This window comes from Bidens hawaiensis, unplaced genomic scaffold (genome assembly GCF_021521415.1).
Source record: "Bidens hawaiensis isolate Kalapana, Puna unplaced genomic scaffold, B.hawaiensis_p1.1 tig00044843_1, whole genome shotgun sequence".
Classification (NCBI taxonomy): domain Eukaryota; kingdom Viridiplantae; phylum Streptophyta; class Magnoliopsida; order Asterales; family Asteraceae; genus Bidens; species Bidens hawaiensis.
The window spans coordinates 44,542-57,557 of record NW_027497979.1 but is presented as its reverse complement, the minus strand read 5'-3'; the positions used below and the strand labels follow the sequence as shown (position 1 = coordinate 57,557).

The 13,016-nt window shown below is 40.3% G+C and overlaps 1 pseudogene across 1 annotated transcript; it reads left to right on the top strand.

The window, feature by feature from the left end:
* The first annotated feature begins 779 nt into the window (after positions 1–779).
* On the top strand, positions 780–12,619 carry LOC143595252 (sucrose-phosphate synthase 4-like; annotated as a pseudogene). Its single transcript, XR_013146490.1, has 12 exons — positions 780–1,223; positions 5,748–5,837; positions 6,321–6,532; positions 6,621–6,884; positions 7,762–8,242; positions 8,448–8,579; positions 9,330–9,461; positions 9,552–9,728; positions 10,137–10,253; positions 10,337–11,173; positions 11,268–11,395; positions 12,322–12,619. The product of XR_013146490.1 is annotated as a sucrose-phosphate synthase 4-like (transcript).
* The last annotated feature ends 397 nt before the right edge of the window (positions 12,620–13,016 follow it).

The window sequence follows — 13,016 nt, the reverse complement described above, 5'->3', positions numbered from 1 at the left end:
GCTTCTAATTCCATGGCATATCTGCCAAATATACCGAATCAGTATTTCTTTCACATTCCATCTATGTTTTTTTAACAATAAACATTAGCTAAACCCTTAAAAAATTCTCAAGGGTTCAATATCATGAGGCCTAATCCACCTAGTGATGCTTCACCCAGGCTTAAACCCGGAAATATTACACATGAGTAGGATTTAAACCCACGACGTCAAAAAGAATCAGCCCTCGGATGAACCTAAGGTAAAACTCTTAACCACTCCAACACTGAATCTATGTTTAATTAGAACACTAAAAATGCAAATAATTCATTCTAAAACAATAAAACATTAACTTGTATCCATTTTACCTATCATAAATTAATTTAACTCGTTTTTCAAAGAATTTATTAAAATTTTCCCATCTAATTAAAATACTTGTCAAACATTTGAGTCATTTTCACATTACATGTTTATAAATAATAACACTAAAATAAGATTTCTATTTAAAAAATTTGTAGAAATGTGATCATATAAAAAAAGAAATTGTAGTCCACTGATTTAATAATAAAATGTGGTAGAGAATATGAATACTAATGAATAGATGGGCAAAATACCCACATCAAGCCATCTTCAATTTATTTCACATCCACATCCAAAAATAATAAGTCACGGAAATACCATGACCAAAACTTTACATAAAATTGGAACCAAAGTATACAAAAACTCTAAATCAATAAATTAATATTACATTGATTATTTCTATATAAAATCATGCCAAATATTTTACAATCAGTATGAATAAGTTTTGGTGCTAAAAAGCAAATGAAAAGTGAAAAGAATCTTATTCTCAAATGAATTTTACAAAATAATAATTTTAGCAACCAGAACAAGGCATAATATTGTGTCTTGTATGCCAAAAAGCCTTTATAAGGTATCAAGCCCTCCCACATATCTGTTTCAAACCAAGAAAACCACACCACCTCCCATCATCACCACCACCATCACTGCCACCAGGTAGCGGTTACGGTTTCAAGATGGCAAGGAACGAATGGATAAACGGGTACCTAGAGGCAATCTTGGATGTAGGAGCAAATCTTAAGACCCAAAAAGGAGTTGATGCAAAGATGAAGCTTGAAAAGCTTCAAGACAACGTGAAGCGCAATAAAGACTTCAGTCCAGCCAATTACTTTGTTGAAGAAGTTGTTAATAGTGTTGATGAATCCGACCTTCATCGAACGTGGATCAAGGTAAAATCCATCACCTCTCTATCTAGTTCACTATAAACTATGTGTTTACACCCATTATCAGTTTTTCACATTAGTTAATACAACGATTAAATATGAAATTTTATATATTTTGAAAAGGAGATGATATTAATCTTTTTGGTTTTGGGTAAATATGATATCATGCAAATCTTCAGGGTATATAGAATTTGATTGTTTACCATTTAATCCATACATGTTTCTTTTCCTCTTATACTAATTGTAGGGGTATGGTACTAAACCCGGTTTTACGACCCTAAATTTATTATGTTTGGCTTATTTTATTATATGGACTAATACAATGTTATTGGGCTGAGGGGGTTTGTGGAGGTAACCCTAACTGGGCTAGGCCCATTAGGGTACCATGATGGTGGCCATGAGGCTCTCTATATAAGGAGGTCTCCACCTCCTTATTAGGGGATGATGCTCAGTAAGAGCTGCCATCATATCATTTTTGTGTCTGTAAACAAGAGATCCTTGAGATTTCTTAGCAGTCACCTCCACACCCCCAAAAGGCCATTGCAGATCTCAAGCAACCGGAGAAGAAGATCAAGACGTGGTTCGTTCATCTCGACATCCGTGGAAACATCGTCATGGATTAGGTCAGATTCATCTCATGTTTCGACATTGGCGCCATCCGTGGGACGGCAACGAACTACCCTTCGATTTTCGTCTCGGTTCTCAGATCTCTCCCAAGAAAAACCCAGATCTGGAAGTTTACAGAAAGAGGCTTCAAGACTTGTTCTATTAAAGCTCAAAAAGATCCATAGATCTAAAAGAGGCTTCCAGATCTGTGCAAAAATGAAGCTGAAAAGGATTTGTAGATCCAAAAAAGAAGCTACCTGATTCGGATGATCAAGCCTCCGGATCTGTGATGGTTTTAAATTCTCTCCGCTCCGAGCTTCAGATCTATTTAGATCTGATTTACAGATCTAGATCTAGATTACAGACCTGGATTTTTAGGTTTAAAATTACAGTCTAGATTACGGAGACTTCCGCCGCCATGCACGCGCGCCCGCGAATTCTCACTCCGCGGAAACCACCATGTGGGTTTTGCACAAAAGACCGCCACCATGTGGGTTTTGCGCAGAAGACTGCCACCATGCATGCTCGCCAGCGGGTCACCATTCCGCCGACATGCGTGAGCGCCCGTGGAAACCACCGCGGAAACCACCATGTGGGTTTTGCGCAAAAGACTCACCGCCATGCATGCCCACGCAACTCTCCGCCATGCATGCGCGCCCGCGAGTCACCACTCCGCCGCCGTGCATGCGCACTGCCAAGGATCAAGCTTCGCCACCATGCATGCACGCCCGCGAGTCACGACTCCGCCGCCATGCATGTGCAAGCCTGATTTTGATTTTTGCATACATGTCTCACACTTCCTTTTATTAATTTGAGCAATATGAAAACATTATATTGACATCAAACTAAAAATAAAACGAAGTAAAACATACATGCGCGAGCTTCAAGCTCAAACGCGTTGACGAGTTTTAACTCTAAAACGTCAGGGCCTTAGCCCAATAATATGAGCCTTAGCTCAAATTACTCATAGCATCCATCCCACGTATTGCGCAGCTCGACCATAACATACCTAAGCACAACTAAGGCAAAACACATGCCAAAACATAGTTGTTGAGGTTTCAGGTCGGGGCCGCGCATGGGATTATAATGGATAAAACGCATACTGACGCGCAAAGGCTAAAGAACTCATTCATAATTCCCTATAATAAATGTACGATAACGTCGCGCAAAAGAAGAATAACGAAATGCCAAGGCGCGTGTCAGCATATTCAAAATATCGCAAAATAGCTTGAAATATGACAACTATTAAGGGGTACTTAATAATTTCCTTACAACCTTGTTCAAATTTCAATGTGTAAGCATACCTTATATTCAACAAGCACACGCGCGCGCCATCGCGCATGCGCCACCATGGTTCGATGTACCGCCATCACGCATGCGCCACCATGATTCAATACATCGCCATGAAGCAGCGGCGTGTCACCACGGATCACAATGCGTCGTCACGGGTCAATAATCCGCCACCAAACATGCGCACAGTCGCGGATTAACATTCCGTCGACATTCATTCGCGCCACGACAAGTGAACCTCGCCACCGCGTAAGGTCATTGCGCCACCACACGTACACGCCACCGCGGATAACCATCTGGCCGCCATGGTGCATCCCACCATGCATGAGTGCCACTGCTATGAAGCAGCAGCGCGCCATCACACATGCGCGCTGGCGCCGAGCACCGCACCACCGCGATCCAACACCAACCAACCACGTGCATTGACGATTCGTTTTAACCAAAGGGATGGAATTGCGCGCAACGCGCGTGCAAGAAAAGAAAAAGAAAAAACAAGCCCTATTGAAAAGGCAAACTAGTCTAATATCTATCTTATCTCGCTCGCGCGAGACAAGACACATTAGACTGGGGGGGGGCCTTGAAGGGGGTATGCACCCGCCTTAACATCGAGCGGGGCGGGTCAACCCACAAAATATATACGAGGCTTAAAATCAGGATGTCATGAAGACACAAAGCCAAAACCTATGCGCGTGGCGCATATCACATATGCTCACGCATCACGTATGCTCACGCATCACGCATCTGCGCGATGGCGCAGATGACATGCTCACGCATATCGCATATGCTCACGCATCACATATGTTCACGCATCACGTATGCTCACGCATATCACATCTGCGCGATGGCGCAAATGACATGCTCACGCATATCGCATATGCTCACGCATCACATATGTTCACGCATCACGTATGCTCACGCATATCACATCTGCGCGTGGCGCAGATGACATGCTCACGCATATCGCATATGCTCACGCATCACATATGCTCACGCATATCACATCTGCGCATGAAACATCTGCGCGTGGCGCATATCACATACGCGCCAAACTTAAAGGTTGAGAATCCTCATAAACCCATAGGCCGCGCGCCAAACTTAAAGGTTGGGAATCCTCATAAACCCATAGGCCGCGCGCCAAACTTAAAGGTTGGGAATCCTCATAAACCCATAGGCCACGCGCCAAACTTAAAGGTTGGGAATCCTCATAAACCCATAGGCCGCGCGCCAAACTAAAAGGTTGGGAATCCTCAAACCCATACGGCTACACGCCATATTCAAAGGTTGGGAATCCTTATAAACCCAAAGGCCACGCGCCAAACTTAAAGGTTGGGAATCCTCATAAACCCATAGGCCACGCGCCAAACTTAAAGGTTGGGAATCCTCATAAACCCATAGGCCACGCGCCAAACTTAAAGGTTGAGAATCCTCATAAACCCAAACGGCCACGCGCCAACGCAGGTTGGGCACACCTCATAATTTGCCCGAGGATGGGAACCATGCAATACATCCACTTTTAGTTGATATGTTTTTGCAGGTTCGGCTACGAGTCGCACAAGCACCTATGACATTATTATTATTATCTGGCCGTCTGTGCCTCCATCATTATTTTGAAGACAAGCCGGGATAGTCATCCTGCGCAAAAGAGGCCCTTGTGGGCCAGTCATTATCATCATATTATAGCTCGTAAGTCGCCTCGCGCGCAAGCTTAATTATTTTTATAGCTCGTAAGTCGCCTCGCGCGCAAGCTTTATTATTTTTATAGCTCGTAAGTCGCCTCGCGCGCAAGCTTTATTATTTTTATAGCTCGTAAGTCGCCTCGCGCGCAAGCTTTATTATTTTTATAGCTCGTAAGCTGCCTCGCGCGCAAGTTACATTACATTATTATCGAGACGCGCACTCTATCTTTTATCAGGCCCCGCGCCACTATTGTTATGATGCGTGCTATCTCTTATTCATGCTAGTGCACCATCATTATCATAAAGACCACAACATGTCACCATCATGGAGAAAACCTCCCAAAACTCAAAGACAATAAAGACAAGGCCGAAGAAAAGAAAAAAAAAACCGCCTCATGTCCTAACACACCTTATAAAGTCCAGCGCTCCACCTAAACGCTTGCACGCCTAGGAGCAACACTGGACTTGGTGGGCTTGTAGGGGTATGGTACTAAACCCGGTTTTACGACCCTAAATTTATTATGTTTGGCTTATTTTATTATATGGACTAATACAATGTTATTGGGCTGAGGGGGTTTTGTGGAGGTAACCCTAACTGGGCTAGGCCCATTAGGGTACCATGATGGTGGCCATGAGGCTCTCTATATAAGGAGGTCTCCACCTCCTTATTAGGGGATGATGCTCAGTAAGAGCTGCCATCATATCATTTTTGTGTCTGTAAACAAGAGATCCTTGAGATTTCTTAGCAGTCACCTCCACACCCCCAAAAGGCCATTGCAGATCTCAAGCAACCGGAGAAGAAGATCAAGACGTGGTTTGTTCATCTCGACATCCGTGGAAACATCGTCATGGATCAGGTCAGATTCATCTCATGTTTCGACACTAATCATGTAACCGATAGTATGGCATGAAGGACGATTACTAATTAGTAATTACTAACCTCTAATCGTTCGCGCAGGTAATTGCAACAAGGAACACCCTTGAAAGAAGCAACAGGCTCGAGAATATGTGTTGGCGGATTTGGCATCTTACCCGTAAAAAGAAGCAGGTTTGATCCCCAACCTTTAAAAGCAGAGAAAGATATAAGTTTATCAAGGTTATATTTCAAAAAGAAAAATATAAAAAATCATTTCTTTATTTAAATTTCAGTCATAATGGATCTTTTTGTTGAGATTATTGATGACTACCTAAGTTGACAAGATTTTTGTTTACAAGGTTGAACTTAATAAAAAGTATGCACCTAAAGATTTGACCCGTTTATATACAAACGGGTTGATGAGGTAATTTCTAATAGGTTGAATGGGTTAAACTAACAAATTAAACTAAACTAAAGAATACATGTCAAATAGGTCAAACAGGATGAAAGTCAACTGAAAGTACAAATGCGTAATAAACTAGTAATCATACTTCACATATCACTCATTTTCAAATAAAAAAAATACATAACGTAGTGTTTGAGGGGGGCCCATTTTAACGTACTGCATGTTTTGACCCATTACCACAACCGACCCAACCCGCCTATTTTTTTCAGATAGCAGTAGATGATGCACAAAGATTGGCAAATCGCCGTATTGAACGGGAAAAAGGTCGCCATGATGCTGCAGAAGATCTTTCAGAGCTCTCAGAAGGTGAAAAAGAAAAGGACGAATCTCAACCCGTTAACAAGATATCAAGAATAAACTCTGAAATGGTAATGTGGTCAGACGAAAGCAAATCTAGACAACTTTATATTGTCCTCATCAGGTATCCTAAAACTTAGCCTTAAAACAAATTCACCATTGAAATCACACCTAATACATGACATATATACTGTATGATGTATTTTGTGTAGTATTCATGGGTTGGTGCGGGGCGAAAACATGGAGCTTGGGCGAGATTCTGACACGGGTGGGCAGGTGAAATATGTGGTGGAACTTGCACGGGCATTGGCTGACATGGAAGGAGTCATACGAGTGGATTTGCTGACTAGGCAAATAGCATGCCCGGACGTGGATTATGGTTATGGTGAACCCATCGAGATGCTCTCGTCTCCACCTGAAGGTTCCGGAAATTGTGGAGCCTACATTGTTCGTATCCCTTGTGGACCTCGCGACAAGTAATTCCTCTTCGTACTTCAACTTTTTACCATGTCCATTAGATATGTCGGTTTCGACCCATTTACTTATCAATGGGTCAAAACTAGGGCTTTCAAAAAGCTTGTGGCTCTCTCAAAATCGGCTCGTTTGTAAACAAGCTGAGCTGAGCTGAGCTGGCTCAGTTTGTAAACAACTTTAGGCTCGTTTGGAAACAATGAGCCCGTTTGTAAGCAGGCCAAGCCCTAGCCAAAGTAAGTTCATTCGTTGTCTCACTCGATAGCTTTGTTAGGCACGGTTAAACTAAAGCCCAAATGATATAATATATATAGATTACAACCCAAAAGTATAACCGGAATTTTAATATATATAAATTATAACCCAGATTCTATATACTTAAGTATAAACCAAATTTTAAAATATATATAAATTGTGGATTTTGTAATTTATTAGTTATGCATTATGTGTATGTTAAAAGTATTATTTTTCTTATCAAAACAACCAAAATGTGTAAAAATATAAAACTAAAATTCTTTTAAAAGAATAAACGAGCTGGCTTGACGAGCCACGTGCTGGCTCCAGCTCAAAATCTCAGCTCGCTAAGATAAGCAAGCCGAGCCGGATTGGCTTGGTTAGTAAGCAATTCGAGCTTGAGCCTACCTGGCTTAGCTTGACTCGTTTACAGCCCCGAGTGAAAATGGGTTACAGCATATACTCAATGAGTCAAAACGGGCCAAATCCAAAAATCTAGCTTAAAGAGAAACGGGTCAAATGGGTTAGACCTTAGAACTCATCCACAGTGTAATTCAAAGCTTAAAACCTCCAAAAACGTTTTTATTTAACTAGATTATTATTATTATTATAATAACATAGTTCTTGTAATGTTTATGCTCGTTTCAGATACATATTCAAAGAGTCACTATGGCCACACATCCCCGAATTTGTTGACGGGGCACTAAGTCACGTAGTCAACATGGCACGAGCTTTAGGAGAGGAGTTTGATGGCGGGAAGCCGATATGGCCGTATGTGATCCACGGTCACTACGCAGACGCGGGTGAAGTTGCAGCCCGTTTGTCCGGTTCCTTAAACGTGCCTATGGCGTTGACTGGACACTCACTCGGAAGAAACAAGTTTGAGCAGTTATTAAAACAAGGAAGACTTTCTAAGGAAGATATTAACTCAACTTATAAGATAATGAGACGGATTGAAGGCGAAGAGTTGGCATTAGATGCAGCCGAAATGGTTGTTACTAGTACACGACAAGAGATTGACGAACAATGGGGATTGTATGACGGGTTTGATGTTAAGCTTGAAAGGAAACTCAGGGTTAGAAAGAGGAGAGGAGTTAGTTGTCTTGGAAGACACATGCCTCGGATGGTGGTAAGTTTTATATAAATTCATGATCTTTTTACCATTTGACTTTTTGACTCGAGTGATCCTGGTTACCATTAGATCATGTTGTAAATATTGATTATACGAGGTAGTATTATACCATTATGTAAATATGTGTTATCCTATATAACCCACACTAAGGCTTATCTATTATAACTCCAGACTGAGTGTTACGGTGTTTGAAATAATATAGGTAATTCCACCTGGCATGGACTTTAGCTATGTGAAGACTGAAGATTCAATTGAAGGTGACGGGGATCTTGAATCGATAATTGGCCGCGATAAAGCTCTAAACAAAATGGCGGTACCTCCAATATGGACTGAGGTTAGTTATTATTAATAGGCTGATTTTGATGATTATCTCTAACGGGTCATACAGGTAAAGCGAAAATATAAGTAATGGTTATAAAGGGCAGGGTCAAAAGCCCTCTAAAGTTTACTTTTATTGGAGCTATAATGCTTAGTTAGAAAACTATATGATAATTGTAATCAGAATATATATGTGAAAATATAAAACGGTAAAATAGTGTTAAAGGTCAGCAGGGGCCCGTTAAAAACCGAAAATTCGGTTGTTGGGTTTTCAAATACCGTTCAGTTTCGGTTTTCACAATGGTTTTAATCCGGTTTCAGTTTTTTCAGTTGTGCCATTTGGATTTGAAGATTTTGAGCTGGAAATATGGCCCAAAATAATGAATTTTGGCTAATTTTCTTTTGTGTTAATCAATGATTAATTGATTATATACATTTGGGCCTAAAACATTTGGGTGACACCGTTTTTATCTTTTATAAATTACTTAACATTCAGAAAAAAAAATATATCTATTATACAAAATCAATAACAAAAGTCGGTTTTCAGCTTTAAAGGTTCGGTTAAGTTTCAACAGTTTGGTTCGGTTTTTTCAGTTTTCTGTACATGCAAAACCGACACAGAACCGGAATTTCAGTTTTTAAAGAAACATTAAACCAAACCCTCGGTTTTGGGTTGGATTTGGTTATTTCGATTTCGTGCACACCTATCATCTTTCCGTTTGATATTCATAATTTATTAATTCCAATCTTTTTATGCCCAATGCAGATAATGAGGTTTTTCACAAATCCACACAAACCAATGATCCTAGCATTGTCAAGACCGGATCCTAAAAAGAATGTTACCACATTGCTCAAAGCTTTTGGAGAATGTCAACCACTTAGAAAGCTAGCTAACTTGGTACGACTTGTTTATCTATATCTTGAGTTAAGGATTAAGATGCCAATTATAACATAAGTTTAAAACAGTTTGCAAAATTGTTAAATGCAGACACTTATACTTGGGAACAGGGATGACATAGAAGACATGTCAAGTAGCAGTTCAGTCGTTCTTACCACGGTTCTTAAGCTAATCGACCGGTATGACTTGTAAAGACAGGTGGCATATCCAAAACATCATAAGCAAATCGAAGTTCCTGATATTTATCGTCTGGCTGCAAAAACTAAGGTAACTATCAGTAAATGCTAGTTGTATAAGCAACAAAATTTATAGTCAAACAAATGAGAAGGCGCATAACAATATTAAATGAAAAAGATCATTTTTTGGCAATTTACAAGATAAAATTAACTCTTTAATTATAGCAACATTAAATGTTATTTAGCTACTGACCCACAAAATCCCCAATTTTGCACTGTAAAGGGTATTTTGACCATTTGACTAAAGTCAAACACTTGTTTTAGACTACATGCCAAAGTCAAAGTTTGTAACTTTAATGTAAGGAGGGAACGCATATGATGATTATATTAGTATTTATATGTAACATAACATTCTTGTTACAAGAAAACATATTCAACTATTACTTACTGTCATCTAAAACATTAATACTAATATACATGATGTTATTTTATCTTGAAGGGTGTTTTCATCAACCCGGCTCTAGTGGAACCATTTGGTCTAACTATCATCGAGGCATCAGCTTATGGTTTGCCAGTCGTTGCAACGAAGAATGGTGGGCCCGCAGACATACTCAAAGTACGACCTATAATAACATTAGTAGCATCACATGATTATTAATCATGTCTTAATTAACAGTTATGTTCTTGATGTGTTTTCAGGCATTAAATAATGGTCTTCTAGTGGACCCACATGACCAAAAAGCCATTGAAGAGGCTCTACTAAAGCTTGTTGCAGATAAAAACCTATGGATCGAGTGTCGTAAGCATGGTCTAAAGAACATCCATCGTTTTTCATGGCCCGAACATTGCAAAAACTACCTCTCACATCTTGAACAGTGCAGAAACCACCACCCTACCGCCCGTTACAAAATAATCCCCACCAATGAAGAACCGATGAGCGAGTCATTACGCGATGTTGAAGATTTATCTTTAAGATTCTCCATTGATGGTGACTTGAAAGCTAACGGAGACGTGGACCCCGCTACCAGACAAAAAGAGCTTATCGAAACGTTCACGAAAATGTCAACCTCAAATAGGAAGTCAAACACTAGTTACAGTCCAGGAAGAAGGCAGACACTTTACATAATAGCCGTTGACTCTTATGATACAAACGGGGACCCTGCAGAGACGTTATCGATAATCATTAAGAATGTCATGGAAATTGCGGGTGTGAATTCAGGGGTGATAGGTTTTATATTGTTGACAGGGTTGAGTTTAAACGAGACGAAAGAAGTGTTGAAACAATGTCAAGTGAACATAGATAAATTTGATGCACTGGTTTGTAGTAGTGGAAGTGAACTATATTACCCGTGGATAGACCTAACAGTTGATGAAGATTATGATAATCACACCGAGTATCGATGGCCACAAGAGAATGTGAGATCAACAATAATGAGAATTGCTAGGTTGGAAAATGAAGATGATGATAATATGGTGGAAGAAATAAAGACATATAGTTCTCATTGTTACACATACATCATCAAACCAGGAGCTAAGGTAATTTACTAATATATGAGATGATTAAAATATAGTATTAGTAAGAGATTAATAGTTGCAAATTTATAATAATCTGTGTGTATTGTGGTTGTAGACCCGGAGAGTGGATGATCTGCGCCAGATACTAAGCATGAGAAGTTTCCGTTGTAACATGGTTTTCACCCATGCTGCAACTAAGTTAAATGTGATACCATTATTTGCTTCAAGAGCTCAGGCGTTAAGGCTGAGGGGTGTGGGGCGCAATCCTGGGCGCGAGAGCCCCTCCGCTCGCGCCTCGGGGCGCTAACCCCACACCACCGGGGCGCGAGCCGGGGCGCGAGCGGGGCGCGAGCGCGGAAATCCAGGCAGGCGTGAGTGTGGTCGCGGGAGAAGAGAGAGAAAGAGCCGTTGAGCTCGAGAGAAAGAGCCGTTGGAGCTCAATATTTTTTTAAAAAAAAACCTTAAAACCCTTATATAATATCCCAAACTCCTATATAATACCCCATTTCATCTATAAAATACCCCATTTCACCCATATCAATCACCACAACTTCAAACGATACTTTGTTTAGGCATTATTTATGGAGCACCACCTCGTGATCGTGATCGATCGGGTGCTAACGATACTTTGTTTAGGCATTATTTATGGAGCACCAACCTCGATGTTTTTTTTTGTAATTTGAATTTTAAAAAAAATGTGTGTTTTTTTTAATAATTTATGAGTTTTTTTAATAATACGTTTTTTGAATATATTTATAAAAAAATAAAAAAAAAATCCGCTGGAGCCCCTCCACACCAGGGCCAGGGGCTCCGGCGGGGGCTCCAACACCCCCCTTATCCAGTTTCTCTCTCTGCCACACGTCACAATATTATTGGCTGGAGCCCCCACTCGCGCCCCCGTTAGAGCCCCCCACACCCCTCAGCCTAAGGTGTGCAACTTTTTTCCTTCAATATGTAATAGTTGGTAGGGGCTTGCGGTGTAATCAAACAAGCCACTCGCGAGCTACTCGAGATCGGATCGCTAAAAGATCGATCAAGCCAAGCTTAAACAAGCTTTAACCTAAAATAAGCTCTTGTTTAAGAAACGAGCCCCAGCCCGAGCTCAAACCGGCTTAAGAGCCTAAACGAGCCTGTTATTTATATAGCTTTTATTTAATATATTTATATAGGTATCTATCAATTAAATGGGGAACAGACCTCAGCAAAATGGTTGTGTTTGTGGGAGAAAAAGGGGACACAGATTATGAAGACCTCCTGGCGGGCCTCCACAAGACGGTTATTCTGAAAGGTTCGGTTGAATATGGAAGCGAGAAGCTTCTTCGCGGTGAAGAAAGCTTTAAGACAGAAGACATGGTCGCTGCAGACAACCCTAACATAGCCGTTTCAAACGGGTATGAAGTTCAAGATATCAATGCAGCTTTGAAGACTCTCGGGATCAATTGACTTCTTTGTAACTATATATATATATATATATATCTTTATAGAAAAGAAATAAAATATATATATATATACATGATTATACCATGTTGATAAAAACAATATGTATGTATGTATATAACCTAAATCATAGTCCATGAGAAGTGTCTTCACTTTCTTTTTTCTAAACTGTAATTCATGATACATGTGTTGATAGCTACTCAAAAATTTTAATTAATAACCAAATTTGTTAGTTACAAAATTCATTCCCTACAGAGGCTTATTAATTTCCTACACAAAGGAACCTATCCTAAGTCCTAACTATAGGAGTGTAAACAAACCGAGCTCGACTAAGCTCAAGCTCAGCTCATTTCATGCTCTATTTCTAAAGCTCGGCTCGTGCGTAGTATTTCAGGCACGAGCTCAGCTCAGGCTTGGCTCATTTCCT